This window comes from Lithobates pipiens, unplaced genomic scaffold, assembly GCF_037356315.1.
Source record: "Lithobates pipiens isolate NorthernLeopardFrog02 unplaced genomic scaffold, aLitPip1_a1.2 Scaffold_16, whole genome shotgun sequence".
Taxonomy (NCBI): domain Eukaryota; kingdom Metazoa; phylum Chordata; class Amphibia; order Anura; family Ranidae; genus Lithobates; species Lithobates pipiens.
The window spans coordinates 349,315,975-349,322,304 of NW_027507748.1; positions in this window are offsets into that span (position 1 = coordinate 349,315,975).

Here is a 6,330-nt window from a genome sequence, read left to right on the forward strand (position 1 = left end):
TTACAAATAGGGTATATAGGTTAGCATTGGGTATATAGGTCAGCATTGGGTATATAGATCAGTATTACAGGTAGGATATATAGGTCAGCATTGGGTATATAGATAACAGGGTGCCTTGACGAGGCTCTTGCTGGATATGGGCTGTCTTTTGTGGCATATGGGTCTGTCTCTTTTGCTGCATATGAGTCTATCTCTTTACTGCATATGGGTCTGTTGAAATCGCCTGGAAGTGCCTCTGCGCTTACTTTGGCAATTGCTGGATATTTCAAATGTTTTGTAAAATTGACTGCATTGTTTTTGTATCAATAAATTCCATAAAAATCACTTGTATAGCTCCTCCCCCCCCCCCCATTATACTTGGCTCCCTGTTCTCTAAAGGGGGCATTGCTAGGAGGTGTGTAAGGGTGGATGAAAGGGGCGGTCCCAGGGAGGGGGGGGGAGAGTGGAGAAGTCCTGGTGCTTTAGATGTTCAATGTCTTCAGCTAGCTCCACATGGGCCCAGGGAGGTTTTCTGTACAATAGCATCCAGTATTTCAAATAGCAAATTAGCATGTGCAAAGTGTCTCCTTGTTAAAGCTTTAGTGCAAAGATGTAAAATAAAGGTGTCTGCATGCAGTGTCTTTTGAGAGCCCTCTAACCAATCCTGACGATACCAGGCTAAGGTGAATAGGAAGTCCAAGGGCAGGCTACTGTAGAATCTGTCACTAAGGAAAGGTGCCTGACTGCACACCTTGCACACCTTGGGATTCAGCGGTATCTGTGCCGATGAGGATAACTGGCAAAGGGGATTTGCTTTCACATCCGTAGAGGGCTCTCCACTAGGGATGAGCTTCAAGTTCTAGTCAAACTCATGTTCGACTCAAACATTGCCTGTTCGCCCGTTTGCCGAACAGCGAACAATTTGGGGTGTTCGCGGCAAATTCAAAAAAGCCGCAAAACACCCTGTAAAAGTCTATGGGAGAAATCTAAAGTGCTAATTTTAAAGGCTTATATGCAAGTTATTGTCATAAAAAGTGTTTGGGGACCCGGGTTCTGCCCCATGTATCAATGCAAAAAAATATTGGCGGGTGTTGCAGAGCATTGCAGAGTGTTGCAGGGTATTGGCGGGTGTTGCAGAGCATTGCAGAGTGTTGCAGGGTATTGGCGGGTGTTGCAGAGCATTGCAGAGTGTTGCAGGGTATTGCAGAGTGTTGCAGGGTATTGCAGAGTGTTGCAGAGTGTTGCAGAGTGTTGCAGAGTGTTGCAGAGTGTTGCAGAGTGTTGCAGAGTGTTGGCAGGGAATTGAGGGGTTCATTTTCGGTGAGCAGCGATGTGGGCACTGCAGATGCAGCCCACAGCGCTGCTGACACCGATCTCTTCCCCCTCCGCTGTTCCGATCGGTACAGAGAGGGGGAGGGAGGAACCGTGATGAGCTATCCGCTATGAGCGGCCGTTTACCGTGATCCGTGATGCGCCGGGTCCTGTGGACACGTCGGTCACGGATGCTCTCGAGTGCGCGCCCCAGGGGGGTGCGCGAGAGCGGAATTCTGGGAGGACATCATATGACGGCCTCCCAGAGTTAAGAAACCGCCCTGTAGCCGTCATTCGGCTATAGGGCGGTTGTTAAGTGGTTAATATCCATACCAGACCTCAAGGGCCTGGTAATTGAATTTGGGGGGACCCCCACACATTTTTTTTTTTGATCAATGACTGTTCTCTGTATTACTGGGAGCCGAAAATTCATTATAGCCACGAGTGCTTTTAAATTACTTTTTTTCCTTCAGAAAAGACACTTTGTGAAGGGACAGTTCTAAGCACGGGAAACAAGGGCTACTTTACAGGCATACTATACACACCCCCTAGGTACGAAATTTAAAGGAATATTTCACTTTTATTGTTTTACTTTAAAATCACTGCTCCTGAAAAAATGGCCGTTTTTAAAACTTTTTTTTGCATTGATACATGTCCCCTGGGGCAGGACCCAGGTCCCCAAACACTTTTTATGACAATAACTTGCATATAAGCCTTTAAAATTATCACTTTAGATTTTTTTATGTCGAGTCCCATAGACTTTAACGGTGTTCGGATGTTCAAACTAATTTATTGCCTGTTCGCATGTTCTGATGCAAACTGAACTGGGGGGTGTTTGGCTCATCCCTACGCTCCACACTGACTAGGCTGCGGGACTCCTCGCAACCCTACTAGCATCCGGGTCCCCTCAATACAGCTCCCCCTCCATCAGTACAGGCCCTACTCCAGCAGTACAAGCTCCCCCTTCCATCAGTACAGACCTTCCCCAGTACAGACCACCCCCTCAGTACATACCACCCCCTCCGTCAGTACAGACCCTCCCTTAGGACAAACCACCCCGTCCGTCAGTACAGACACTCCCTTAAGACAAACCACCCCCCTCCATCAGTACAGACCCCCCTCAGTACAAACCACCCCCCTTCATCAGTACAGACCCCCCTCATGACAAACCACCCCTTTCATCAGTACAGACCCCCCTCAGGACAAACCACCCCCTTTCATCAGTACAGACTCCCCTCAGGACAAACCACCCCCTTCATCAGTACAGACCCCCCTCAGGACAAACCATCCCCCTTCATCAGTACAGACCCCCCCTTCCCTCAGTACAGACCACCCCCTCCATCAGTACAGACCTTCCCCAGTTCAGGCCACCCCCCTCAGTACAAACGACCCCCTCTGTCAGTACAGACCCTCCCTTAGGACAAACTACCCACCTCCATCAGTACAGACCCCCCAGTACAAACCACCCCCTTCATCAGTACAGACCCCCCCATGACAAACCACCTCCTTTCATCAGTTACAGACCTCCCTCAGGACAAAACACTCCCTTCATCAGTACAGACTCCCTCAGGACAAACCATCCCCCTTCATCAGTACAGACCCCCCTCAGGACAAACCACCCCCCTCCATCAGTACAGACCACCCTCGGGACAAATCATCCCCCTTCATCAGTACAGATCCCCTCAGGACAAACCACCCCCTTTCATCAGTACAGACCCCCCTCAGGACAAACCACCCCTTCATCAGTACAGACCCCCCTCAGGACAAACCATCCCCCTTCATCAGTACAGACCCCCCCTTCCCTCAGTACAGACCACCCCCTCCATCAGTACAGACCTTCCCCAGTTCAGGCCACCCCCCCTCAGTACAAATGACCCCCTCTGTCAGTACAGACCCTCCCTTAGGACAAACCACCCCCCTCCATCAGTACAGACCCCCAGTACAAACCACCCCTTTCATCAGTACAGCTCCCCCTCCATCAGTACAGGCCCCCCTCCAGCAGTACAGGCTCCCCCTTCCATCAGTACAGACCTACCCCAGTACAGACCACCCCCCTCAGTACAAACCACCCCCTCTGTCAGTACAGACCCTCCCTTAGGACAAACCACCCCCTCGGTCAGTACAGACGCTCCCTTAAGATAAACCACCCCCCTCCATCAGCACAGACCCCCTTCAGTACAGACCCCCCTCATGACAAACCACCCCCTTTCATCAGTACAGACCACCCTCAGGACAAACCACCCCCTTTCATCAGTATAGACCCCCCTCAGGACAAACCACCCCCTTCATCAGTACAGACCCCCATCAGGACAAAACTTCCCCCTTCATCAGTACAGACCCCCCCTTCCCCCAGTACAGACCACCCCCTCCATCAGTACAGACCTTCCACAGTTCAGGCAACCCCCTCTGTCAGTACAGACCCTCCGTTAGGACAAACCACCACCCTCCATCAGTACAGACCCCCCAGTACAAACCACCCCCTTCATCAGTACAGACCCCCCTCATGACAAACCACCCCCTTTAATCAGTACAGACCTCCCTCAGGACAAACCACTCCCTTCATCAGTACAGACCCCCTCAGGAAAAACCAACCCCCGTCATCAGTACAGACCCCCCTCAGGACAAACCACCCCCCTCCATCAGTACAGACCACCCTCGGGACATATCATCCCCTTCATCAGTACAGATCCCCTCAGGACAAACCACCCCCTTCATCAGTACAGATCTCCCTCAGGACAAACCACCCCCCTTCATCAGTACAGACCCCCCTCAGGACAAACCACCCTCCTTCATCAGTACAGAACACCTCAGGACAAATCACCCCCCCCCCCTCGCAAGTACAGACCCCCTCAGGGCAAACCACCCCCCTTCTTCAGTACAGACACCTCAGGACAAACCACCCCCCTTCATCAGTACAGACCCCCATTATGCACCGGGGTGGTGGGCAGAGGAGGATTCCACGTGCAGCCGCCTGGAGAGTTGCTTGCTTAGACTCTCACTCTCCAGGTGGCGGGTTTGTGACAGGAGCAGCCACATCAGCAGTGAGAGTGAGACTGAGCAGACTCACTCAGGGCTAGCACGTTCCAACTGAAAAGGGATGGTGTCACCCATCTGCGGTTGTCACCCAGGCGTGGGCCGCACCCCCTGCACCACCAATATACCTTCCTTTATACTTAGTAATGCTAACAGCATAAGGATTAAAAATAGTTAATGTGAATTGAGATGTGTTGTATGGACCTAATGGCGGTGGGCAGGGCAGCCATCAGAAATTGTGGGGCCTCTTACACAGATTTAGGCCTGGGCCCCCCCCCCCCGAGCCTGACCACCAGCATTCCCCAGGGTCCCACCCACTGGCCGTCCCACCGAATCTGCACACTAGCCATCCCACCAAGTCCTTCAGTGCCTCAGCCCCTCTCACACCTGTACACTCTGAGCCCCCTCACATCTGTATGCTCTCAGCCCCCTCACACCTGTACGCTCTAAGCCCCCCTCATACCTGTACGCTCTCAGCCCCCTCATACCTGTACACTCTCAGCCCCCTCTTACCTGTACGCTCTCAGCCCCGTCATACCTGTACGCTCTCAGCCCCTCTCACACCTGTACGCTCTCAGCCCCTCTCATACTTGTATGCTCTCAGCCCCCTCATACCTGTACGCTCTCAGCTCCCTCATACATGTATGCTCTGAGCCCCCTCAAACCTGTACGCTTTCAGCCCCCTCAAACCTGTACGCTTTCAGCCCCCTCATACCTGTACGCTCTCAGGCCCCCTCACACCTGTACGCTCTCAGCCTCCCTCATACCTGTACACTCTCAGCCCCCTCATACCTGTATGCTCTCAGCCCCCTCATACCTGTATGCTCTCAGCCCCCTTCACACCTGTACGCTCTCAGCCCCTCTCACACCTGTATGCTCTCAACCCCCTCATACCTGTATGCTCTGAGCCCCCTCATACCTGTACACTCTCATCCCCCTCACACCTGTACTCTCTCAGCCCCCTCATGCCTGTACCCTCTCAGCCCCCTCACACCTGTACGCTCTCAGCCCCCTCATACCTGTATGCTCTCAGCCCCCCTCATACCTGTACGCTCTCAGCCCCCTCATACCTGTACACTCCTAGCAAGCACCACTCACATGTGTGTATATGACAAGCATGTACATACACACAGGCATGTACACACACACAGAGGCATGTACACACACAGGCATGTACACACACAGAGACGTACACACACAGAGACATGTACACACACGGCATGTACACAGTCACACACACAGCCGCCCTTACTTGTGGCATTCCTAGTCCAAGCTCTTGTTTCCACATGCAGAGGGATGCACATGCAGGAAATGGCCAAAGGTGGCAGCAAAGATCCCAACGTCAGCTCATGACAGAGCAACAGCCCTCTGACACTAAACCACATACAGGAGCATCCACGGAGCTATTCTGCACCTGACCCTGCCTTCTCATATCCCTGGCAGTCAGCCGGCCCTGTCCAGACGTTGGGGTCCCTCACATGTGTATGGGCTGTAACCCTCTGATGGCGGCCCTGGCGGTGGGTATTACACATAATCTGGTGGTTGCAGCCACTGGGATTGTGTGTGAAACTGGCAGGCAGACTCCTGCCTGTCAGATGAGAGCATTTGGGCAGCTCTGCTGCCGCCCGATGGCTCTCCCCTGTTACCGGCACACAACCCCCCGCCGCCATGCCATGCCACGCCATGCTTATCGGGCTCTGCTTCCCCATTGGCACACCCGGGATCTCCATGGCGGGTGCTGGCAGGAAGGGAAGGAGAGCAGATGTGTGTACGCTCTTCTCCTTTCCTTCTTCTTGTGACTTGTAAAGCAACGTGTCTGACTTCACTTCCGGGTCAAGCTCTCTGTGTCCCTGGCTCGATTTGCTGAGAAAGTATGTTTTGCAATGCGATCTGCATTGCAAAACATTCAGTGGAGTACAGGGAAGACATGCAGGGTCTTTTAGATTTCAATAAAGAGAATCTGTCACCTAAAATACATCGCATAGGAGAATGCTTAAAATAATTTCT